The 27,595-nt window shown below is 47.7% G+C and overlaps 1 protein-coding gene across 1 annotated transcript in view; it reads right to left on the bottom strand.

Annotated features, from left to right (window-relative positions):
- Positions 1-27,595, bottom strand: part of ABCD2 (ATP binding cassette subfamily D member 2) — a 214,790-nt gene that overhangs the window by 79,672 nt on the left and 107,523 nt on the right. The window lies entirely within an intron of this gene.

The following is a 27,595-nucleotide window of genomic DNA, read 5'->3' as shown; positions in this document are numbered from 1 at the left end:
CAAGACAGAAATATTATGCAGGAGGGAACACGGCTGGTAGATTGCATGGCACATAGGCTTCGCAGCAGACACAGGCTCACCGTGGACAGGCCTTCACGGACCACTCCTTGAACAATCTGATGAAAGACGTTGAGATCCTGTCAGAGTTTGGTCTGTTCTACGCACATATTTATGAGGAGGGGGCACAGCAACACGGGCACCACACCACATATATAGAATGGGCTCTCCTGACCAAACTGGCGGAACAAGTAGCCGCACCTCTAGAACTTGACATTACATTGCATGAGGTCCTTGACGCAATTGGGAGACTTCAAGTTGACAAGGCGCCGGGTCAGGATGGATATACTGCTGCTTTCTATAAAGTAGACGCAGGGAAGTTGTCCCCGGAGCTAGTGCATCTGTACAACTCCTTTAGCTCCACAGGAACTCTGACAGAGATCATGAACACAGCTATAATATTGGTGTTACCTAAGCCCAGAAAAGACCCACAACAATGCGCTTCATACCATCCCATATCACTAGTGAGCGTAGATGCCAAGCTGTTTACAGGCATCTTGGACACCAGACTGCGGAAGTATATGCCCGGCCTGATTGACCCGGGTCAACCGGGCTTTGTCTCGGGGACGCACGTGTGGGGACAACACTAAGCAAATACTCCACCTTATTGACAAAAGCAATTGGTTACAGAAGCCTACTTTACTTCTATCCATAGACGCTGAGAAAGTGTTTGACCGGGTAAATTGGCCCTTTTTAAAAGAGGTGCTGGTGGCGGTCAGCTTAGGCCCTCATTTCTGCAAGTGGATATAGGCCAGCTATGCAGACCCCAAGGCACTTGTGCAAGATAACAATGCCATTTCCTCAGTGTTTCTGATCTCGAGAGTGACGTGGCAGGGGTGCCCACTCTCTAATTTGTGCTCTATATGGAGCCCTTTATGGAGCGAATACGAGGGCACACGCAAGTGGAAGGGGTGTGGATGGGTGGCCAGGTGCATAAAATAGCATTATATGCCAATGATGTTCTACTTACAACTACTAAGCCCAGTGAGTCATTGCCTTAGCTTCTTCAGAAACTGGCAGAGTTTGGGGAGGCTTCCAGATTTAGGATGAATGCTGCCAAATCACAAGCCCTTGGTATCTCTATCCTGCAGGAGGAACAGACTTATTTGACAGACACGTTCCCCTTCTCCTTGGCCACGCGGGGTATTCCATATGAGGGAATCCAACTATTTTACACCATCGACAAGGTGGTGTTGCAGAACTACGGAACCTTTCTAGCTACGGTGCGTTCTCTTATACAATCATGGCATGGAGGTCCTATCTCGTTGACAGGGCGAAAGGCGGCAACCAAAATGACTCTATTGCCAACAATCTTGTACTTAATGAGAGCAGTATCGCTGCAACCTCCCCCTGTAGTGATCAAGAAATTGCAACTGGCGATGGAGTCCTTTATATGGGACGGTTAAAAAGCTAGGATGGCAAGAGAGAGCTTATCTTCCTGAGGCTAGGGGAGGCTTGAGGATCCCTTACTTAGTACGCTACTATCAGGCAGCTCAGTTGAGGTTTTTAGTGGAATGGCAATGCCCGCTTACAGAAAAGCACTGGTGCTTTTTAGACCAGGAAGTGGCCGGTATTCACATCTGGAAAGTCCTTGGTTACCATGCAAGAATCGCCCAGTGGGAGTGTGTATTTCTCCAGTGGTTTAGGCTACAATGGGAGCATGGGATAAACTGAGCGTCTCTAAAGGTATCTGCTCCCCGATATCGCCTCTCCCCCAAACATGGGAAACACAGATTTACCCCCCGCCATGAGTGGTACAGCTTTCTCTCAGTGGCAGGAGGCCAACTGTAAACGATTAGGTGACCTCTTCAACGAACGAGGACTACAGGACTTTTCAGGGCTTCAAAAAGACTATGGCCTCCTGGAATCAGAGAGATGGCGATATGCAGCTGTTCCCTACTGGGTGAACCGACCAGACATGCAATGCTATGCCAGCAGACCCCTAACACAATTTGAGCGCTGGCTCCTCACACGAAGTGAGGACCAGTGTTGGGTTTCTGACATTTCTCTTTTCTAAACACCTCAGACGCGCCCCTAGTATCTCCAGCGAGATCTAGATGGGAATTGGAATGTGAGCGTGCATTCACAGATAAAGACTGGTCAGACATTCTACAACGTGCTCACACGTCAGCATGCAGTGCAGCAGGGAGTGAAACCCTTCTTAAGTTGGCACACTATTGGTATTATACACCTGCTCACCTGTCCAAGTGGAAGCATGGTTGTAGTGACAAATGTTGGCTGGGCTGTGAAAACACAGGTACAATAACTCATTTTTTATGGCATTGCCCCAAACTACATCGCTACTGGGAGAAGATATTGGCAGCTGTAGATCAGGGGCCAGATGTAGGAAGGCAAATACCGGTCGATAAAGGCCGATTTCGGCCGTTACCAACCGGTATTTGAAGTTTGGGATGTAGGGGCATGTCAAGATACAGATTCGGTAATTTTACAGATTCGGTAAAATACCGATTCTGTAAAATTACCGAATCTGTTTCTTGACTTGTAGGTAGCACTGTAATCAGTGCTACAGTGGTTTAAGAATTCGTTACTTACCACCAACTACAAGTTGGTGGTAAATAACGAAAACTCTTTAAAAAGCATTTTTTTTGCTTTTAAAACAATGCCATGTTGCAGACATACATGCCCTAAGGGCATGTATGTCTGCAACATGTGCACCCATACACAATTGAGGGGTGCAACAGGGTGTCAAAGTGACACCCTGCCACCCTTCTATGGGCCCGATGTAGGTAGGCCGTTACCGATCGGTAACGGCCGAAAATACCGATTTTGGGCCCTTACCGATCGGTATACAGCCATCGAGATGTAGGGCAAAGAAAAACGTCCAAATCGGTACAAATACCGAATCGGAATGACTACCGAATCGAAAATAATCCTATTCGGACATACCCTGAATTGGAAATGTAACGAATCGGTAACATACCGAATCGGATAAAAAGTCCGATTCGGTCCATGTACCGAATCGGTAGTGACACCGAATCGGAAATCATCCGAATCGGACCATGTACCGAATCGGTAGTGACACCGAATCGGAAAAATTCCGATTCGGTCCATGTATCGATTCGGTAGAGACAGCGAATCGGAAATAAGCCGATTCGGATAACCTACCGAATCGGTAGAATCACCGAATGGGAAAATCCCCGATTCGGACAGATAGGGAGATGTAGGGAAGCACAGAAATACCGATTTTGGCTCTAAATCGGTATTTCTCACTCTGTATTTACCATGGATTACAATCAGGTGGTAACCAACTCCAACCCATAAAAATAGACCCAAAATGCATTGCAACTTGCAGGATGGCAGCTTTTTATGTCATTGCAAGGCGGCTACGGCTACAGCAGGAAGGACAGAGGGAATGGCAAAGAGAGGAACAGGTCTACAGACAGAGGATCACCCTGTTCATGCTCACAGAGGCAGAGATCCTACAGAGGTACAGGCTGGACTCAGACACCATTCTGGAGCTCATCAGGGACCTCAAACCACTGTTGGACCACCCCACCCCAAGGGCACACGCCATCCCAGCGCAAGTCCAGGTGCTATGCAGCTTACACCTGCTTGCGTCTGGCAGCTATCAAAGTGGAGTTGCAGCGGTAGGAGGGGTGACCCAGAGCAGCCTGTCAAGGTTCTTCCACACATTCCTTGACGCCATGATACACAGGATGGACCAATACATCTCTTTCCCTGCAACCCACGCAGAACTGGTACAAACTAAAGCTGACTTCTACCAGATGGCACAATTTCCCCAAATCATTGGCTGCATAGATGGCACGCACATTCCGATTTGCCCCCCCGCTGACACAGAATACATATACCGCAATCGGAAGTCTATGCACACCATCAACGTTCAGGTGATCTGCAATGCGAAGTGCACCATCACAGACCTGGTAGCAAAATTCCCAGGGAGTACCCACGACTCCTACAGACGGCATCTATGCACGGCTGATGGCTGGCGAATTTGGTGAAGGATACCTCCTAGGTGAGACACATCATCAGACCCCCATAACACAAAGTAGCTAAGTGTAATACATGTATGCATGTGAGTAATGTTACCCCTTTTCCTTCTAGGCGACAGTGCATATGCCCTCCGCTCATTCATACTCACCCCCTACCTCAACCCCTCCACACCCAGCCAAAGGAGGTATAACCGGGCCCACAAAAGCACAAGGAATGTAGTTGAACGGACCTTTGGCATCTGGAAAAGTAGATTCAGATGCCTGCACAAGAGTGGAGGTGCAAGGCAGTATACCCCCATCACCTGCTGCAAGATCATAGCTGTCTGTGCACAACCTTGCGGTGAAGAAGGGCACTGAGGTGGAGTTGTCTGACTACGAGGACCATGACGACGACGTTGCTGTGCCACAAACACAACCTGCTGGGGTGTCTACGCCAAGTGATGGCAGATACAGACGTGAGGAGTTACAGAAAACTATTTCTGAGTGAGTACAGATGCACAGACAGGTAAATGGTTGTGAGGTAAAGCACATTTTAATAATGTTGCAACACCGTTACTGCACTGATGTGCAACAAAAGAAAATGTCAATGTAAAGCAAATAAATGTCAAAGGTCCGGGTTGCCTCACCCGTCCTGGCAAGCCTACTTTTTGCTGCGCTTAGCAGCCCCACTGGGGTGTGCCTCACCCCCTTCCGCATGTCCAGCGGCTTCTGCAGAGCGCCTGGTGCTCCGGCGCGGCTCCGACACAGCGCTGGCCGGGCTGCTGCGGCTGCTGCTGTCCCCAGCCTCCCCCAGGTCCAGGGCTGGATTGGCCGCAGTGTTGGAAATGATCATTGCCTCCATGGCTGTTGTTATGCGGGCCATTCCCCTGGTGACCTCAGCGGTGTTCTGTGTCAAGCTTGTCTCCATATTAGCCCCACGTTGGCACAGTTGCGCGGTAGCAGCAGCAAGGCGGCTAATAGATCTGTTGTGCATGCGGGCATCCCACCTGCGCGAGTGCTCGTGCTCGTCAAGTCTGCCGCATAGCTGTGTGATGGCTGTGGTCAGCCTGCCAAGACCTGCAGCAACTTCCTTATTTGTGTCAACAAAAGCCTTAAACCCTTGCACCATCTCGCCCATCTGCAGGTTGTGCTGGCGAAGCTGGCGCTGGCAGGCCATGATGGACTTTGCCTGCATGCCCTGGATCTTGACCATGCTGCCTTCAAGCCCCTGGAAGACGCTGCCCTCCCGTGCCGGAGGTGCAGTGCTGGAAATGGCACGCCTCCGGGAACTGCTGCTGCCGCCCTGCTGTGTGGGCTGGGGTGCCACTGGTGTTGTTGTGGTGGTGGCTGGGGCCTGACCCGCTGCTCCCTGGATAGGGTTGAGTGGAGCCACAACCATACTCCTGGCAGGAGATGTGGTAGGTGCAGGGTGGGCCGTTGTTGGAGAGTTCTCAGGGGAGAACAGCAATGGGGGTGTGCCAGACATTTGTGGGGAGTGAAGAAATGCGTAGTCAAGTCCCAGGTCTCCCTCATTTCCCTGGCCAATGGTGTTGTCCTCCTCCTCCTCCTCCTCCTCCTCCTCCTCCAGGGCAGCCTGACTTGTGCTAGGCCCTGCCACCGCACTGGAAGTTGGTGCTGGTGCTGGTGCCTCAGTAGCTTGTGCTCCTCCGCCTGATGGTGCCCCTAGGTATAAAGAAGCATTTGTGAATTGAGTGCCGATGTATTACAGTCACTACAATTAAAGCATTGCACATGTCCTTGCATATACTTTGAATGTGTTCCACTGTTTTCTATCTTGTGGTTCTGCACTGCCATATTTTGCCTACTTCTGCTGACTACATTTACCATGATGCTTTTCTCTTGTATGTTGGTTACAGTACTGGGCTGGGGTTTGGCTGTGCATTGTGTCTAAAGGGGAGGTGTCTGGTAGGGTGTGTCATGATGCGCATGCTTCTTACCTGTAGCTGTAGCTCTGGCTGAGCTATCCAGGGTCCCGAATCCAGTCACACTCTCCCTCTCGATGGTGCTGGACACCAGTTCCTCCAGCTCAGTGAGGGGTGGCGCCGGGTTTCTGCCTCCACCAGTCAGTGCAGCTTGCCTCTGCAGCTCAGCAATTTTGCGTTTCGTCAGGCTGCGGATGTCATAAAATCTTTTTTTAGGTCATCAAGGGTCCTGGGGGTGACACCAACTGAGTTGACCTTCTCACCAATCTCACTCCAGAGCCTCCTCTTCGTGCTGTCCGGTACAGTGAGGGACAGCCTCCCAAAGAGCTGCCTGTGCACCCTCACCACCTCCTCCACCAACACCTGCAGCTCCATGGTACTAAACTTGGGCTTTCTCTTGTGGCCAGCCTTCTGGCTCTCACTGCTGCTTGCCATCTTTCTATCACAGTGCTCTGGCTCCTGCTTCCACTGCTGCTCACTGTGAATGTTCAGCTCAGGCTGCCTCTCCAGAAAGTTCTTAATGAGCTGCACCTGCCTGGGTAGCCACTCCCTGCTTGGGTGGGGGAGGGTGGATCCACCTCATTGGCGGTTTCGGATTTTACCGATTCGGATTTTACCGAATCGGATTCTACCGAATCGGATTTTGCCGATTCGGATTGTTCAATGCATTCCTATGGGCATTTTGGCCATGGGGGTGTATTTCGACCTCCGAATCGGTAATTGCCGAGTCGGTATTTGCCGATTCGGCAATTTCCGATTCGGTGGTAGCCGATTCGGTACATTCCGATTCGGTCCATGCCGATTCGGTACGTATCGAATCACAATACCGATGACGAACGATTCGGTATTTTTTCGGGTTTTTTTTCCTACATCTCGTTTTCCGATTTCAGAATACCGATTCGGTGCGCCTCGGTATTTTGAAATCGGAAAAAGCGATTTACCTACATCGGGCCCCATGTTTCCTCCAATTACCGAATCGGTATTTACCGATTCGGTAGTTGACATTCATTCCTATGGGCCTCCAGGCCCATAGGAATGAATGGCAATTACCGAATCGGTAAATACCGATTCGGTGATTACCGAATGGTAAAATTACCTACATCCCGATTGCCAGTTCTTAAATACCGAATCGGTATGATTCTGTATTTAAGAATCGGTAATCTGGGATTACCTACATCGGGCCCCAGATGTTTAAGACGGAGTTGCCCCGCTTTCCTAGCTATGTTCTCTTGGGTCTCCCGAATGCCTTGACATACCCCCTCCGTTCATTTAGGTGGAGGGCCCTAACCCTAGCATTGTGTGTCCCCAAGCAAGTCTTACTCTCACGCTGGGGGACTGATGTTATATCCACACATTTAGACTGGTTACATAAACTCTGGGACTTATTGAGTATGAAGAAACTATCCGCTGTTGTAGATCACACACTTCCTAAACTTGAGAACACTTGGGCCCCTTGCCTTAAATACTTGTCCGACACATTTCGAGAACTCACATGTCCGAGATATTTATGCATTTTGCACTTAACAGCTGGCACACAACCTGACTTATAAATAATTCAGGGGTGGAAGCTGGATCATATTGACGTTATTACAGTACAGACAGGCCTGGTTGGGTGGGGTAATTTTTTTACTTTACCGATGTATTTATTGTTTCTTTATGGTCCGTTTCTCCTTTTTCTTTATTTCTCTCTTCTTTTGTTTTGTTTGCCTTTCCGTACCAGCCATTGATTTAGTTGTAGGCAGATGATCGGTATAATTTATATTTCACTGTTTGGAAATGAATAACAATTGATACAATCAATCTGAGGTAGAAACAAGTGAGGCATGCTTGTGTTCTCATTCAGAGGGGAGCACGCCTAGTAGTTCTGACTGGATGGGTCCAAATTGAGCAGGACCAATGCTGATTTGCTTATTACCAGTGGCTAAGGTTCATTCGAGCATGCCACTCATCATTTTTTGTTTTCCTCAAGGCCTGCCTGCTCTGAGCAATCAGACAGCATGTAGAGCCTTTGCCATGGCATATTCTCTCTCACACTGCTGCAAAGGCGATGCCACTGCACGTCAATTCAAACTGCTGCATACTATGGTGGCATGTGTGCAGAAACACCTGCCCAGCAGTGTGATGGCGATGCCCCGTGAGGCAGACCACCAAGCACTGCCCAGCAAAGACAAAGTGAGCTTCGCTATTCCTGACAAACTTAACATGTGTGTATTTACGCTAAATTTTTAACAATGACGTGGTATTCTTATAGAGTATGTTGATAGAGGTTGTTGATTTGAGTGTGACTGTTTTTGGAAATCTGTGACTGTAAACTGACCAAAGATCAGGTTCTTCAGAAACCATAATTGCATGATTAGTCGGGTTTTACTTCAAATATCACATCAGCCTGGTTGCAGACAAGCAGGGTGCTCTGTACTAAGGAAAATAAATGGCCAGGTGGGCATCCCAAGAGGTTCATGTCTGCTTTGCCAGCACATTTCACATACAACATATATTATTTAGCCAAAACAATTAAAATAGGAAATTAAAAAACGCACATCGTTGTCAATGACACAGAAACAAAAACAAGTGCTTCGCAAGAGGCAAATGGAAAGTCAACCATATGAAAAAGACAAAACCCATGACTCCGCCCTCCACCCCACCCCCCACCCCGAGGTTCAAATTTGGAAGCATACATAAAAATACTTGATCAAATCGCCACCCACGTCATGCACAGACACAGATACACAAAAGGGCACGGGCAATCTGATGTGCTCTCAAGGGAAATGGAATTGGGATGTTACCGATAAATTGGATTTCTCTGCCTTTTGTTACATTAAAATACTAAAGAATGCACTGCTGTCAAAAGACATAACGAATGAAGGTATTTAAATCCATTGGAGCAGGGAATTCAAGTGGCAAAATACAGTGGCGTCACTAGGGCTGGTGTCACACGGTGCGGGTAACTCATGGTGTCACCCCCTCACAACTTACCGGATGGACTACCTCACCCTCTGCCTGCACCATGTCCCCTCTGCCTGCACCAGATTCCCTCCGCCTGCACCATCTCACCCCCTGCCTGCACCATCTCATCCCCTGCCTGCACCATCTCACCCTCTGCTTGCTCCATCTCATCCTCTGCCTGCACCATCTCCCCTCTGCCTGCACCATCTCCCCCTCTGCCTGCACCATCTCTCCCTTTGTTCGCACCATCTCCCCTCCACCTGCACCATCTCTCCCTCTGCCTGCACCATCTCTCCCTTTGCCTGCACCATCTCCCCTCCACCTGCACCATCTCACCCCTTGCCTGCACCATCTCACCCTCTGTCTGCTCCATCTCACCCTCTGCCTGCACCATCTCCCCTCTGCTTGCACCATCTCCTCTCTGCCTGCACCATCTCTCCCTTTGTCCGCACCATCTCCCCTCCACCTGCACCATCTCTCCCTCTGCCTGCACCATTTCTCCCTCTGCCTCCACCATCTCTCCCTCTGAAAGAGTCTGATGAAATCTCTTATACTTTACAGAGTTTACACATTACTCATATATAGATCAAATGACAGCTGTTTCATTTTTGGAATTGTCTTCCTGTTTTATCACGAAATCTGCAAAATTAAAGAATAAAGAGGATGAAAAACAGATTGTGAACTTAACTTTTCTAATATATGACTACTAAAAGTCACATGCTGTCCTTTGATCTATATATCAGTAATGTGTAAGATTGGAGCACGCGTCCCCTGTGCTGAGATCTCTTTCCACCCATACAAGGTCCAGTTCAATCCTCTTACAACTGAGCATGAAGCACTGTACCTCGAGGCGCTGAACTCCTGGCCTCCAGGGTTCAGCGATGAGTGCGAATTAAACCGTACGCTTCTCAACCTAGTTCCTCCAGGTGGTCCCTAAGTCCTCTGAGGAAGACACTTTTCCAATTGTTTCTGCAACAAATTGGCGCTTTCTGTCTTTCATTGTACAATCCAAATTTAACTAATGAGCTTTAGAAAGCTTTTGAAGCCTTCAATCAAATGTATAGAGCTCCTTCCCCTACCACTGTTATTCTTGCCAGTGTGATGATGATGAGCAGTTCCAGGCTCTAACTATCTTTTTGCAACAACTGCAATATGTCATGTATATGGGCATTATATAAAATAACATAGCATTTACCGAAAGCCTCCGGCCTTGCTCAAGGGCCTGAAGGGAATATTCTTTTTTTCGGGGGGTAGTGCAATTGGAAATGTTACTACACCCATTATCTTGCACAGCACAAGGCCAGGATAATCCATGACCCTCATGATCCTGGCAACTGAGTACAAAAGTGCGGAGCGGGCCACCTGGCCTTTACATGGGCAGCAGTGTACCGGCTGGCAGGGTACAGCAGGGGCGCATCAGATGAAGTGAGGTGGGGGGCCCGGGCCCAGGCCTATCTATCGTGACTGTCACTGCCCAACTGGAACTTGGCCTGGTGCTGAAGAGGGCCGTGTTTTCGTTTGCGCCAGTAAAAACTGAAAGAATGTACTGAATCTGAGTTCATTTGTGTGCCACTGCACTGCCACATTTTTAACTTAATACTTACTTTAGTTCATGCAGTACTATTGAGTATCAGTATTCATATATATTAATAAATAAATTATTATTTCTCTCTCTCTCACCGTTCCGTTCCAAATTTGAAAGGGTCGGGGAGACTGGTGAGAGACCACAATCGCGATCTCATCAAAAGATATTGCCGTGCGGTGGTCTCTGATGATGATGTCGTCCGGTATAAATTCTTTATTTCTCACGACGCTAACGCAACACCACGCACGCACGCACACACTCTCCCTGGCGGGCGCGTGACCACCGTGATGCATCAGAGCAGCAGGTGTGCACTGCGCACAGCCCGCGGGGGCTGTCCCAGGGCCGTCATTGGTAGCGCCACTAAGATTGGCGGCCCTGGGACCCAAACTGCGGGGTACTACTGACGATGTGCAGTCGTTCTGGTCTCTGCACTCACTCAATTCAGTGCCAGCTTGTGGGTACGCCGCGCTGCGCGCATCCGCATCGCACCACCAGTGACAATCATTCACATACAAGATCTCTAGTCAGGTGAGGTGCGGTGCACTGTACGTGGCGCGGGGTGGCGTGCGCTTCAACAGCTAGTGGCCAGGCTAACTAACTAGATTGGTGTCACCCCCAGATGGGGTGACACCCGGTGCGGTCCGCACCCCCCCGCACCCTTCTAGTGACGCCACTGGCAAAATACAAAATAAAAGAGAAGTAAAACAACTTCTCACTTGCTGGTCTTGGAATTGTTCAAGATACAATTTATAAATTAAACCTAAGGGAGAAGTCCGACGATAAACATGGCACAGGAACGCCAGTAAAGGGGCAAGAGTCAAAACCCTTAAAATATAGATGGGGTCCGTCTCAAAGAGTACAGACCAATTAGTGACAGGTGAATTAACATACGAGCCAGAAGAATGTCACTTTGTGTACTGCGTCACCTTCTAACTTGAATCACTAGGCACATTTGTATGAGATCTGGTGCACGTCTCATGCCAACCAGGTGTTGGAACTGGCACTTTCTAGTAGTCTGAGGCAAGGCCTTAGCCAGTCAGAACCTACCACTGCTATCAGGGGTGGGTGATCACCATCAGAGTATACCAACCCTGCGCTCACCCTTGGGTAGCTTGGCACTGAGAAGTCAGGCTTATCCCAGAGGCAATGTGTAAAGCATTGGCACAGCACTCACACAATTAATACACTGAGCATCACAAAAGAGACTTCACACAGGCCGTATGTAACTAAAGTTTTTATTCAACACACACATTAATTAAAACAACGTAAACATCATGTATTTCTGGGCATAAATCACATTTGGAAATATTACTAGCAGTACTACGACCAACCGCGTTAAAATGACATCAGTAGTATGCACACTTTCGAAAGATCCTACTTTATCCCAAGCACCCTTATGCAGTGCGAAACGTTGTCAGAGCTAGGCCCACCCTGGCAATTAATACAATTCAATACCACACAGTTATAGGGTGCACCCCAGATCACAATGATATCAGAAATGTGTACACACAGATAATTACAACACCATGTGCCAAGGCTGCACGGGTAAAAAATAATGTCAAATGTAGTATTCTTTTGGCAAGGAATCAATGTGTAAAGCATCAGCACTGTGCAGTGTAATTAATAGGCAGTCCACATGCTGTCACACCCACACACTCGCTAAGCACTGCTACGCCGTGCAATGGATATCAGGCACATCCATGTGGAGCGCACTCGCACACACACACACAGCATCGTAATGCGGTGCAACTGATATCCAACAGGTCAGTTGATAATACAAATGCGGACCCCTTGGCTCAAGCCCCCCTCCCCTTTTCAGCTAACCCTAACTACACTATGTTCACAGGTTGTAAATAAAGAAACCCACCCTCTGATATTATGCTGATTGCGGCTGAAGTCACACGTAGTTAAGGTCTCACTCAGGGAAGAAGGTGGGGGTAGGCAGTAATGCTAGTTAGGCAGCAATCGACAAATAGGGGCTTGGCCACCACCCGGGAAGTTCATCCACGGTATGCAGAGCAGAAGGGGATAAAGACAATAGTGTTCAATCAAAGGGTTCCACAATAGGCCTTCTGGCACCAGCCCAGTTCTGGGACGCACAGGTGGGTCACACAGTCTCTTGACCCAGTCGCTATCACTCTCTGAAGCGTTCCTCAGCCCAGTCAATTACCCTCACCAGCCAAACCCGATCCGGGCAATACTGCCTGGCAACAGGGAGTCGTCGGGCCGGGTCAGGAGAGGGCAGCTGATCCGCCACACTGGGAGCACAAAAAGAAAAATCAATGAATGGGGGTGAAGCAGGCGAGCCTCTCAGAAGAAGGAGGCACCCCATCAGACACACATCGATCAAAATAGCACCTAGGCAATCTGGGCACAATGGAAGAAGAATCTGCTCCTCTGCACCTCCCTGGAAATGAGGCACAATGTCTCTTGCACATTGATATGAGTGGCACCAGACAGTTTAGGGCACTCACAACGAAGAGTCACAAACTGAGTACCTTCCTGAAAATGAGACACAATGCCTTGTGCACTTTGATAGAGGTCACACCAGACAATATTGGTGACACACAGCGAAGAATTTCAAATTACATACCTCCCTGGAAATGAGGCACCATTCCCGGTGTGCACTGATACGGTCACACCAGACAATACCGGTCACACACAAAGAAGAGTTGCAAATTCCGTACCTCCATAGAAATCAGGAACAACGGCAGTTGCACGTTGATACGAGTCACACACAGGCGCAAGTTTAGCAGTGCCACACAAGGTAGAATAAGGCACTACCACGAGTAAGCCCTCCTTCCAAGGGTTGCAACCTGAGAATCAGACATCGCACACAATGAGCATGCAGTCAGTGTGTCGCACGAGAGAGATGCAGCACGATTGATGAAGAGGGCCACTTGAGGTCCCACAAGTGGTGAATCCGCTCACAGCCAGCAAGATGTTTTTTGTGTGTTGAGGCCCCCACAATGAATGGGCCACACTCCTTAGATGCAGGCAATACTTTGGGGGCTCCAAACAAGGCAATCTGGTCTCCAGGCCCAATACTTAATTCCAAGCTCAGTCCACATTACCAGCTGGGGTTCAGCTGATGATTTCGGCACTTAAGAGGCCACCGCTCTCCAGGTGTCACAAGTAGATGGCGTGAGACTGTTGCTGGAAGTCTTTGATGTCCCTGAGACCTCCACAGTAGAACAAGGGGCAAGCCAACAAGCCCTTGGAGAGAACACTTCAGGGTGCCACACAGCAGCAGGTAATCTGCCCAGACAAGCCACTATTCAGGAAGGGTGAACAGTTCCTTCCAATGGCAGTAATCCTCCTTTTGCACAACAGATTCCTCTGGCAGTGTGCACCACGGAGTTCCAGGATGTTCAGCCCCACATCCTCAGAAGTATATCTCTGCCCTGATGAAGTATGGCACCAGCAGTTATACTGTAATGTGCCTTTGAAGTAGGGAGCGGTTAAGAGGGCTCTCTGTGAACCACACGTCTCTCCTATAGTTCAGTCCTGTCTACCATGAGGCTGTGCAATACAGATCTTATATTTCTTTTAACAGAGTTTTATTGAGCGCGAACGGGACCCGAATCGGGTATCAGAGCGCTTTACATAGCACCAGTTGCATTACGTGAGGACACATTGATTTTTTTGATAGGCACAGGGAGATTAAGTGATTTGCCCAGAATCACAGGATGTTCTGCGTCATTGCCGAGATTCGAACCCAGTTCCCCAGATTCGAGGTCGACCGCCTTAGCCAAAAGGCCAACTCCTGTCCCCGCCATCTTAATCTTTAGTGGGGCCTTGATCTGGCTTCCCAAAGACCAAGTGTCAAAACCCTCCCTCCAATCTATACAGCCAGGCCCTCGAATGGCAGAGGTTTGTCGTTACAGTGTATGCCCAATGGTTATGACTCTCGCTGGTGAATGCACAGATGCGGTCCCCCAACCTCCAAAGTGAACTGGAGTCAAACTAAAAGGCACACAAAGAGTTTTTGAGCACAGAAATGCCCACTTTCTAGGGGTGGCATTTCTAAGCTACCCACTGCAAGCCACTGCAGCAGCTTGAAGTATTTTCAACTATTCCCCACATGTTAACCTATGGGAAGAGCAAACCTCATAGGTAGTGAAAACACACATGGGTATTATTCACTACCTGTGCAGGGAACATATGTGTACCTTACCATGACTTTCATCTACCACTTGCTTCACCCCTCAAAACTCCAGAGGTGCTCTAGTGGTAGTAAAAGGTCCCCTCAGGAGTGGTCAAAGGTTTTTTATAAAGGCCAACCTGAGCATGATTGCACATGCCCACTCACAGGACTGCAATGGTAGGCTGGAGACATTTAAAAATATCATGGGCGCAAGTGCGCACACACAAGCCTGCAATGGCAGGCTTGAAACATGTTTTAAAAACATCATACCTGCGAGTTCGTACACACAGGCCTACAATGGAAGGCTTGTGATAGGTTTAAAAACATCAGGTAAGCACCACTTCCTAACTTGTGTAGAAAGGGTGCGCATACTTTCACACTGCAATTACAGTGGAAATAATCCAGTGCCCTAAGGCAGCTAAATGAAAATCAGCAAAACCCCAGTGCTGTTCCATGGGAAGAGCCAACCTCCTAGGTAGGAAAAAAACACATGGGTGTTCTTCTCTACTTTGCATTGAGCACCCATGTGTACCTGCCCTGCCTTTCGCTTACCACTTGCTCCGGCCCTAAGGGCTTACCTAAGGGGTGCTCTAGTGGTAGTAGAAGGCCCACTCAGGGTTGGCTAACAATTTAGATATGCCAACCTGGGCATAAGCACAACTTGTCACCCACAGGGCTGCAATGGCAGGCTTTATCCAAGTTTGAAAGGCTATTCTGGTGGGTGGCAAAATCAGTGCTGCTTCCCTCTATTAGTCAGTGCAGTACCTGCCCAAGGTATGTGACATACCTTTTTACAGGTCACTCACAGGTACAACACCTAAACCAATCAAGTAAGAACCACTTCCTAGCAGGTGTAGGACGGTGCACGCACACTTTTACACTGCATTACAGTGGGAAAGCGCCAAGAGTCCTAAGGCTTCGAAAGGAGAACCAGCAAAAACCAAAAGGTTTTAAGGAAATCCCATAAGAAGGGCCATGTCCAACACTAGGCATCTGTGTGGATTGGAATGATAGTGTTTAGCCTGCTTCCAGAATTCTGCGCAGTTCAAGATTCTCATAGATATCTAGATGAGCAGAGAATGGTTTAACCAACACAGCTTGACATGCTAAAGTAGCTGCACGGTCCGGGAAAATGGGTAGAACTATCTGCTAATGACTTTTGTAGATGAATACTGGGTTTACAACATGCTAGTACAAATTTGTGAAAAGATGATGGAGGGCTATCTGAGAAACATTAACCCGAGAGAAAATACGGCTACATAGAGGTGTTAGCAACTTAAATTCTTATAGTCATTAGTGTCAGGATGTGGATCATCATCATCAAGGGGAGCTGAGGCCATCCGATCCCTCAACATTTGCTTCATAATACCAATGTACCATGAGGTTGCATAAAGCCCTGGAGAGATAACGTTATCAAGAAGACCAAGAGAAAAGGTATGAGGTAATTAAATATATTCTATTGACGCTAGCATCTGGAAGACAGTTTGTGTCCAAGGAATTCTTTCTATTAAAGGGTTGCATTCAAGTACACAGCAGTTGCACTTCTCTATACCCTGTGTCAGAAGGAATGTGGTTGTAAGGCCACATTGAGTATATCTCTCTCTGTTCTATCAGGAAGTTAATTTTCATATAACTACAATTGCACAGGTGATGATTCGCAGACAGAACACTTATTCAGCTGGATGAACCTAGCGATATCTAGACCAAAACAAACTGCTTATTCTTCAAGTACTTGCATTTCAATGAGGGATATGTCTTGCATGATGCTAAACTGCAATGTTTGCTCTGTGTGTGGTCAGCAGCACAGGATGAGGCTTCTCGTAATTACTGAATATCAGACAATATTTTGTGACCTTGGTAATGGTGTCAGGATCACAATCCTGGTGCCTTAGGTGGCAAGTACTTGAAGTGCTGGACCAAATGATTGTTTGACAGTTTTCTTTTGCAGCTTGGTTTGAAATCTTAGGTACTTTCTTTAGCTTCATGTGAGGCTTTAGGAGAGTTTGCAAAGCTCTCAAATGCTCTCTGGTTTCAATCAGGTCTTGCAACTGTACAAGACATGCCTTTTACCAAGATTTAGGGGTCTGACTGAGTCCCCTGGATAGTGTTGTGGTTACCCTTGTTGCTGCTTTGGTTGAAGCTGTTGTGGCTGCTGTTGTTATTGATGCAGTGTTAGCTATGGTTGATGCTGTGACTCTTGCTGCTACTGCACTAGTTACTACTGTGCTGGAATCCATGGTCACTCATATAGCCCACGCTGTCATCAGAGCTAGGGTAACTGTAGTGCTTGAACCTGATGTCATGGTGGTGGGCCCTACTGATGTGGCAGATGTTGTTGCTATTGTCACTACTACAATTACTTGTGTGATCACTGCTGTTTTACCTGCCATGTTGACATCTGTGGTTGCTGATGTGGTCCCTGCAGTAGTTTCCACAATGATTGCTAATGTTGTCCCTGCTGTCTGGACAGACATCGTCACTGTGTTTATCCCTGTCAGAGTGGTAGATGTGATCATTGTTGTGATTACTACTGTAGCAGCAGTAGTGGTCGTTGCTGCTGTGACAACTATGTATGCTGCTTTGGTCCCTGCTGGGATGGTTAATGTGATTACTGCTGTAGCCCCTGGTATTGATTCATGATGACATTGCAGATAGTTCCAGGGGGAGCATTTCTGTCAGGATACTCTAGTAGAATCACAGAGAGTCATTCTTTCACGCCCATCACCAATGCAAATACGCACAAGAAATTGCGGATGCTCTTTGATGGCAAGAAGGTGGAACGGTAACTTATTTCAAAGGGCAGGTGCAAGAAATGAAAAGGAGCGTTGTCCATGTCACGAAGTTCGCACGCGGGGTTGCATTAGCAAAGACTTGAAACTAGATCTTAAGGCCCTCTTGGGCCTTAAGATCTAGTTCTTGTTGTATGGAATTCTGACACTGACCAGGTAGAACACTTAGAATGCTGCAGGAGACCTACTGTTGTTCTCCTGCGTTATAGGTTTAGTGGTAGGGGCATGAAACTGACAGTGGCCATGCGATTCTTGATCTGCTTTTGTTTGGTATAATCAAGGCAGGGGAAGGCAGGTGCTTATAGCGTTAGAGCACACATTTAGCCTGTCCTTAAAAAGCTGCCCCTCATTATGCAGCATTGGCATAGGCCAAAAATGTAGTTTGCAATAGCCTCTTGAGATGTTATTGGTAGTTGAATGGCTGCAGTTACAACCACAGTGTGGTTAGCTGCTTGGTCTTGTATGTGCTTTCTCTGCATTTACAGTAAACAGAAACAGTAGATTTCTGGGAGGTTTAGTAAAAGAAGGTTGCTTAATGTTTTCGCCCACTCACCTTTGGCATTGCAAAGCCACATAATGAATTCTCTAATCTATTTACATAGCTGGAGCGTTTTATTTTCAACATTTTCCTTACTAGCGCAGTCTTTAGAAACGGGTTAGAGGACACATACCTTTGGGTCTCTTTATATCATATGTTATTGGGAGTGGGGTTTGTCTATAAGTGAAAAATGAAAGGAACAAAGTACATTTATTTGAGTGAGCACTTCAAAACCTACCGAATTAGTTCAACCTATTTACAGGAAGGTGGAGTACTATGTGATTTGGGGGTTAGAACTCAGCATGAAATACTATCATGATACCCCAAAGATGGTCCTTGGAATCAGACTAATAAATTCCTAGCTCAGTCCTAGTAGTGTGGCAAAGAGCAGTCAGGCTTTGCTAGAGGAACATGTGTTAAGCATTTTAGAGAACTAACATGGACAATAAGTAATTGACATGACTCAAGAGAAATCCAACACCAAATTATAAAAATAGAGTGTATTTAATCTTAATTTAGTCACCAAAATGAACAGAATAGCATACTTTTAACCGGAGTTTTAGATTTTTGAAGCAATGTAAAGTCAGTGCAATATAATACAGTGAAAATTTAACATTGAGATCAATGAGAAAAAACACTAGTGACAATCTGTCACTTGCAGGGCGAGTTGCATTGTACCCTTGCAGGGTACAGAGGGTACAGGTGATGCGGGTCGCAGGATCAAGCCGCAACAGTCAGATCAATTTTACCTAACGCGTGGAGCCCGGGTTCAGAGTTGTCCTGGCTGTCCCTGGTGCTAATGGGGAGCCACGGGAGAGCTGCTTTCACAGTTGAAATAGTGCTGCGGGTGACAAAAGATGCAAAAACACACAGTAATGCTGATGTCAGATGAACATTGGATGGAGCCCCCTCTAGGTGCAGCCTCAAATGCAAGGGTCGGTTTCCAGACTGTCGACCAACAAGCCTTAGCTGTTGGATTGGAGCAGAAAGTAACTTCGACGTCCAGAAATCCGGGGAACTCAGTAGCTGTCTGTAAAATTTCGGAAGGATCTGAAAACCTATCTGTTCATTTAACTTTCTTCCCTCTTTTAATAGTATGACTGTACTCAGCGCTACGAGGCCTCCGGGTTGTTTGCGCTTTATAAAACCCAATTAATAATAATAATAATAATATCTTTATGGAAGGCAGGACTACAATGCACTAGACCACCTGGATTTAGCCAATCCCTCAGACGGCCTGATGGCCAGTGATTCTTCGGATCCGGAGCGCTGCTTTACCTGCAGTTTGCAGAGGACTAGTACCACTAGTCCAGGAAAGTCTGCGGGTGCTTCAGGTTCCCACAAGGGTCCCTCTGTCTGGAGGAACCAAGAGATAGACTACGACGCATCTCAATCAGGCAGTTGGTTTCAGGAAGTGTGCCACAGGTGCATGGTATCCCTTTTGTACTCGATGCTAGTCTTGTTGTCGCTGAAATGGGTCTCTTCTTCTGTCCTTTTTGATGCATGTTGTTCAGAATTAAGGTTCTAGTGTCAAGACTATCCCTTAAATACTAGATTTAGGAGTCTTATAGGTGTGGAAGCAATGGACTGCTAGTCTCTACAGCTAGTCTGCCCCTGGGGTTACCACAAACGGGGGTGTGGGTCACCTTTTCTACCCAAAACCCTCTATTTTGCCACAACTTTAAAATGGCAAAGGTCTAATTTTAATGTACAGACCAGACTACTCACCCTGGAGGTGTGGCTAGCCTTCTGAGGGTGACTAACGAATTTCCCACCTGTCCAGATGCAAATGTGCCTAGTTCAGGTGAGTCAGCCCTGGTGCATATCAGAGACGTTGCAGTCTTTGAGGCTCTTCACCCATATGCACCACTTCACTTGCCTGCTTGGGAGGAGGAAGGTTTGACCTCCTTCCAATCCAAGCCTTTGTTCCTGACTCCTGGGAGTGATCACACTGCATGGCTGGTAGTTGGAATCCTGTCTTGCCAGCAGCAAACACTAGAAACACAGGCCTGCCAGCTAGGGGACTGAGAAGCTCTGGTAACCAGATGAGCAATCTTTAAAGGAGCCACCTGGGCTTATGCCACATCCCCCTCAACACAAGATTCATGTCAGGGTGGAAGGCAAGCTGTTTGATACCAAACATGGCATATTTGGGCAGTACCATAAGGTAAGTGCCAACCTCAGGTTTGCCAGGGTGCCAGCCCATGTTATCCTCTAGCCAGTCTATCACTTATACTGTCCTTTAATGGTAAAGGGCACTCACAGGTCATATAAGCTTGCACTTTCATGTCAACACATTTGATATAATGCACCCTGCCTTCTGGGCTTTTGGAGGTGACTGGCATATATCAGAGATAGTGCATTGACTTTGCCACACATGGTGAGGGCATAGTGGAGTTTGAGCAGTTTGCACTGCTCCAACAGTCTGCAATAGCAGGCCTGCCATCAGTAGCTTCTTTGGGTCACCCTGGGTGGCACTTACAGTGCTGCAAGCCCTGGGGACCCCTTTACCACACATGCCCGGGGTACCACTGGTACCATATAGTAGGCACTTATAAGGGGGATAAAATACTTGTCAATTACGGATGCCAATTTACAAATAAAGTTTTAGGGAGAGAGCACTGGCACTGGAGCCTGGTCAGAAAGCTGTCAGGGCACTGTCAGAGTCGAAAATCAGCATCTAGTAGTCCCAATAAATATTGTATTTGTGAGAAGGATATGTTACACCATATATTTTCCTCTGCAAAGGTACTTTACCATAGAGACATTGTAAAAAGCAACCAGAATGCCACCGTAATCCTGATTCTGAGCAAAATGGGAGTTTGTGACCAAATTGTAATTATAATGTGGGTGGAAATTGCTGCACTGCCTACATTTTTCGACAGTCACATTTTGCTAGGAAAAATCTGGAGTTGTGAATGAGGACAAATGGCCGAAATAAGGAACGAAAATTGTTAAAACTGGATTCTGCAAATTCACCCTAATTTCTACCATCAAAACTCCTAATTAATCAGGGGTAGCAAGCACTATTTAAGTGCAAACCTTTTCCCCTCCTCTATCCCTCCACTATCCTTCTCAATCCAAATAAATGACTAACATATTGACCACCCAAATTACTTTCATATTTCACTATACTAATTCACCACTTCCGGAGTTGCGTGCTACTCGCCCTAAAAGAGCTTCCACACCTCATCACACACCTCATCAGGGATAGCGAGCGTTATATAAATGCAAACCTTATCCCGTCTTCTATCCTTCCACTATCCTTCTCAAACCAAATAACTGACTAACATATCCACCACTCAAAATACTGTCATATTTCACTTTACTAATTCACCACTAATCCTTTATGGTTTCTGGAGTAGTGTGCTACTCACCGAAAAAGCGATTTGACGCCTTGTCAGGGGTAGTAAGCGCTATATAAATGCAATTACAATACAATAATTGGCAGGCAATACAGCACCCGGAAAATATTGCGCGGGTGGTATCTGAGTGTTTAGGGCAGTATTACTGCCTCACATTCCAAGGAACTCGAGATGAGGCCCTTGATCGTCTACACTTTTCAATTTCTTATGAATAAGATCGGTGCTGAGCATTGTGCAGCACCCACAAGTGCTCAATTGAATGGCACCTGGTGTGGGTCTCACACAGGTGTTACTGGGTGGAGCAGGTAGGCAAAAGTTGATTGTTAGAGGTTGTGTGTTTCTGAATCGATGTATGCATATCGAAATACAATAGACGTTGAAGCAGAACGTTTCTTTAATTTATGCACCACTTTTCTGACATTGCTCTGGGCTCGCCTGATATGGAATTGACCCAGAATGTGGGCGCAATCAACACAATTTTAAAAGTGTAACATTATTTTCTGTCTAACACAAACACGTGAAATATGTAAACACTTCAGTCTGAAATGGAGCATAGTAAAATGGAGTGGACTAGCACTACTTTGGGGAGCCCTGTAATAGCTGTCTCTGACCATGTCACACTCCAGTTGCATAAATACGATCACGGGTTCAAGGCAGTAGCCGAACAAAGTGCTTAATTTGAATCCGGTGATTTCTGGCGCTCAACACCAGCACTTAATCATCAACACCGGCGCTTGAGCACCAGTTAAGGACACATTCATTTTTGGTAGGCACAGGGAGATTAAGTGATTCGCCTAGAATCACAGGATGTTGAACCAACACTGAGACTTGAACCTGGTTCCCCGACCCCAACTCCGAAGTTGTCAACTCTAGTCATTACACTACATCCTCTCCCCACCTGTAGGATTTGTATGTTCTGTGTTAGGCAGCGGTAACAGGAGAAATAGGCTGGTCAAAGCGGTCTCCTGACAGAGCACTTTTTTACAAATTAACCACGGGGCATTACAATAGCCCCTGCAGCTCCTGTGGTGCGAGGGGGGCACTCCAGCTCTATGCCCCCCCTCCAGCACTGTCCACGGGCTGGCTTGAGACCTCCTGACTAGGGCCGGAGAGTGGGAACCCCCTCCATGCACTTTGCGGGGGGCGCAAGTTTTGTTACGCCACTGGTTCAATAACTGATTTTGGAGACTCACACATCTGTCACAACGAGGCTGACTGATAAAGACGACCGGAGCGCCTAAAAGCAGTCAGCTCACGTGGAAAGTACCAGCAATTGTTGTTGTTTCTTTCTGAAAGACTACAAAACATTCTTGTCTCTATTTTACAGAAGTACACATTGCAGAGTTGACTGAGGATAAAGATGAGCTTAATCTGAAAGGCCTGAGCAGAAAAGAAGCAGTAAGTAGAGCAGAGAGGAATTAAGCAATCGCAGCAGACAGACCGCGAGAGCAAAAGACCAGGAATCCCATCCTGCCTGCTGGGCCAAGAATAATGGATCACAGGGAGACAGCAGATTTCAAAACACCAGCTACAAATTGCATTTATTTAGTGATCGCACAATATCGTTTTGTACTGGGACAGAGGGTAATGCTTGTCGACACCTACTAGGACACAGATCAGCTCCATTACAGAACACCAATGACAGGGAATAACTAGCACACAGTCTACACACCCAAGGCTCAACAACGCCTAGAGGCCATGCAAATGGAAAACACTGATCTATACAAAAGACAGTGAAACATAACATGAGCATTTAATGATATTTAAATTAGTTTTCTCCCAGAGAGTTGGAAACTTTGTGTTCTGCCAGATTTCAACAGGAGCAGAAAATCAATCATATGAGCCAAATTAGTCATCGTTAAAGAAAGTCATATATAAGTAAAAAACAAACTCAATACAATCCAGGAAGTGAGGCTCACCGCTATTGAGGGCAAGGCTCCGTCTGAGGATTCATGGTTACCCGCTAAATATCCAAACAAACAGTATAAGTCTAGGTGATAAGTGACCGGACACACGAAAGTTGCTGATTATTTTAATTACTGAGCTGATGCCGTACAGAGGGTTGCAAAGCGGGTGCAAGTTATATTTACTTGAGTTAAATAAGCAGCCACCACCAGAAGCTCTTAGCTAGGGTCTTCAATCAGTGTTAATACCCGGGAAGCACCCCCCCCCCCAATCGAGCCACTGCCCCCTGGACTGGAAGGTTGTGATCCTGCCTTGCTGGTAGCAGCTGTGCACAGAGCCCAGAACGGTGTCCAGGGCGACACAGTAACATGGTGAGGATTGGAGTCAAGACCGAGCTTTAGTGAAAAAGGCCAGGAGATTTTCCCTGCTGGGTGTCTGCGGACAGCCGCCGTCCTGTCCCGTTGTAGTTGGTTCCCTCTGGAAGGAACAGCAACCCGAGCCTGAATCCTTGACCAACGGCAGGGATTCCCTTACGCTGCACCAGTTGCTCCCCTGCCCCTCTACGACTTGTCGGAGCAGGCATAAAGAGAATGAGGAGGCCATGATGCTCCCACCACCGCGCTCCTCAGCTACCAGGCTCCCGTGGCGCTGAGCTGGGCCCGGCATCGTAAACCATTCTCAAGGTCCCAGAAGCGCTGAGGCAACTGGGACAACAAGCTTGGAAGACATCTGAACCCATTTAGAGCTTCTGGAGCATCAAGGTGGCGAGTAAGTGGAAAAGCAAAAGGAGTGGAGGATCAGGAGTGGAGGATCAGGAGCTGAGCCCAACGCTGCACTCCTCCATCTTGGAGGACATATCTCGACTGAAGGAGCCAACAGTGTTCAGCAAGGTGACCCTGCGGCTCATCTACGGTCGGGCTAGTTTATAAGGGCTGTCTCTACTGCCTCATGCCACTGATACTATTGGCTGCCTGGCCCACCTGTTCGTGTTGCCCAAGTCTTTCTGCATCAACGTCATCAAGCGGCGCACCGCAAACTGGCCAGCTACCACTACCCTAGTCTCTCTCCCACAGCACTGTAGTCCTGTGTGACTACCTCTCGTCCATATACAAATTGCCCTACGCTGTCTATGGAGCCTTCATGCCCTTCAGCGCGAATCTACCCCTCTTCGTATAGATGGCACCCAGTACGAGCTCAAGAACAGTTCCGGGGTCCAGCACAATGCCTTCGCCCACCACCCAGCCTTCAACTCTTAAAGCCAGTACAAGTTTGGGGATTTCTCCAGGCCCAAGAACACCGCCCATGTAAGCAACATTACCATGAAGGCCTGGCTGAACAAGCACCGCAAGAACCCCGGCAATGGCGAGATCATGCTCTGTAAATATGTAATATCTATTTGTCCTACCCTAATTGCTTCAACGTTTCTTAATATGTAATCTTGAGTGAATTTGCAACATGTATATCTATAACTCTAACCACGAGTGACTGTAGTAGACATATGTATTGTCACTTACTACCATTCTTTTTGAGTTCAGAGTTTATCTGTATCGTATCTTTTATGTAATTCATGTACTCTGAAGTCCTTATGTAAAGTAGCTGACTCTGACACCTTCGGGTAAAGTATGTGCGTTCTATATATGAAAAGCGGGGCCCTTGGCCCCCCCCGCCCGCATTGCTGTGCGGCGATCCCTTCTCCCCTTGCCTCCCGGTGGTGTGGGGGGAGAGATCTCCCGGCGCCCAATGGTTACGCGGGAGGTGTGCGCCACACCACCGGTCGGCCGACGCCCAATCCCTGACCCGGGAGGCGTGGTGCAGTCTTCCGGGTCAAGGGGGCGGGCGTTGCGGGGTGAGGGGAGGGGGCGGCCCGCCCTCTCCCCGCGTCCCTGGGAATAAAGGAGCGGGAGCGCTCAGTTGGCCCTTCTTGTCGCCTGACCCTCCCCCACACTGGTCGTGCCCCGCTCTCGGGGCCTCCTAATTTTTCCCACCCACCATCCCTGTAACAAAGCTGTGTTGTGTATTATGTATACCTGTTTTGTTATTAATCGAGTGTTTCCCTTTAGGATATATAATTGGAGCATAATGTCAGCAGACTGTTTGATGTAGACTGTATTTGTGTATATCTCTATTAAGTATTGGCTTCCCATTTTGGGGAGAAATGTTAAAATGTAATTATCACTGATTTCTGTTTTGTTTAGGCCTTAATAATAGCTTGATGATGGTATGTCATGACATGTGTTGTAGATAGTGTAGCTGTCCTTTAGTTCCTTTTTTCCACAGGTCGTCGTATTTATTAGGGTATTGGACATGCGGTAAGGTCATGACCGGTGAGCAGCTATTTTAAGGTCTTAGGGGGGCGGCATCATCCTTTGGAGGTGTCCGCCCAGGGGGAGGAGGGGTCACTGGCCCCTCCTAGAACTTCAGGGGCAGCTGGTAACGCAAGTTAGGGCCCTCCTTCACTGGTTAAATGAAGTTCACGGGGTGGACCGAGTAATTAACGGGCTCGGCTGCATGGGTGGACCCAGTAATTAATGGGCTCGGCTGCATGGGTGGACCGAGTAATTAACGGGCACAGCTGCAAGGGTGGACCGAGTAATTAACGGGCTCGGCTGCAGGGGTGGACCGGGTAATTAACGGGCCCGGTTGCGCATGCGCACCTGTGTAAGGGCGCAGCTTGTAAGACCTGACACCGGTTAGCGACCTTGCCATATCGCCATAAATGTTAGTATGCAAAAGTTTCAGATGAGGATGTTAGATTCGGTTAGGAAACAAGCTGTATTAGAATCTTGTTAAGGCTAGCCGATCACAATTGTCGATATGAGTGTATCTAAATGTTTCTGAATATTTTAGCATAAAAATTGTATATTTTGTTTAACAATTTTTATTATTTTGTATCTTAATAAATACGTCCGGGGGGTCTTGAGACCCCCCGCCTTCCAAAGACAAATCCTGTTCCGTTTCGTTGTGTTCTGGGTTGATGTGGGCATATAGGGAGAGGGGCGGTAGCCGTCACTGACCATGTAAAAACGCATAAATAAACTGGCGATTAAAAACAAGACAGCCCCCAATTTCAATTAGAGTTGCCAGCAGATCTATTTTCGTTCCCCGAATCACCCTCACCACAGCAAGGGTGCCAATCTCGCTGCGCGCGTCCGCGCTAGTGAGGGGATTATGTAGGGAGTAGGGCGGGGCAGCTCTGATGAAGCTGCAGGTGTGCCGCTGCTTCCTGTCCCTCCGCACAAACGGCACAAGCCGTGGCGGAACGGGGACCGGCAGTGGAAATGCAGTCAGGTAGGTTGTTTGCAGTAGTAGTCACCGCAAACACTATTGAGAACAGCAATGACGAAAAATGCTTTTAAAATAACACAAGCGATTAAAAACAAGACAGCCCCCAATTTCTATTTTCGTTCCCCAAATCACCCTCACACACAGTAGCAGTTCAAAGACACCACAGCAAGGGTGCCAATCTCACTGCCAGAACTATTTGTTGAGGCCGCCATTGCAGGACTCAGGGTCCCCATATCCTGTTAAAGTTTTAAAAATAGGGTATAACGGGGCAGAATAGATATACTCAGCCACATGTGAGGGGATCCACAGGAACCCGCTGGGGCAAAGTTGTTTTAACAAATGTTCATGTCACAGGTCCAACAGTACTCCTGGGGGACCCTGTGTGGCCCTTCCATGAAGTAACAGAATAGTCTTGCAGGATCCTAAGTGGTATCATGGTCTACCATAGGAAGCACTGCACAAACCTCCCCTTTAGATGTCTGCATTGGGGGGGGTTGGTTACCCACAGTGGAGTTGGCCTTATTCACGGGGTCGCTGTCCATGGAGGATTGAATGTAGGGGGTGGACAAAGGCCTAGCCCTGATGCCAGCACCCTGCTGTGTACAGCCAAAGACCGTGTGTAGCTTAGAGTTGGCTTTTTGTGGGAAGGTCAATCAATCAATCAGCATTTGTAGATTGCAGCACTATCACCCCTAGGGGTATCTGGGTGCTATGTCTTAGTTGAAAAGCCAGGTCTTGAGTCTCTTTCTGAAGTCTGCCAGCAAGGGGGCTGTACAAAGCTGGAGGGGAAGGTCGTTACAGGTATTGACAGCGATGTAAAAGAAGGATCGGCCACCATTGCGGCTGTGATGGATGCAGGGAGTGTGTGAGGGCAAGTGAAGAGAAGTGAAGGTGTCTCACGGGTTGGTGAGCCTGTCCAGACCAAGACCCTGCAGCCAACCCACCAGTTTGCACTACTGCTGTGCACAGCGGGGTAGCTGCACGCTGATGTTGAATGCAGCAGTCAAACACCCTCTGCATATAGCCAAAATCAGGGTAGTTGCCTGGATATGATTAAAAAAACGAAAATTTGCTTAAAAAAAAACCAA

Source organism: Lissotriton vulgaris, chromosome 1_1 (assembly GCF_964263255.1).
Source record: "Lissotriton vulgaris chromosome 1_1, aLisVul1.2, whole genome shotgun sequence".
In the NCBI taxonomy this organism is placed as follows: Eukaryota; Metazoa; Chordata; class Amphibia; order Caudata; family Salamandridae; genus Lissotriton; species Lissotriton vulgaris.
The sequence above is the reverse complement of the archived record's forward strand: the minus strand, read 5'-3'. Positions and strand labels throughout refer to the sequence as shown.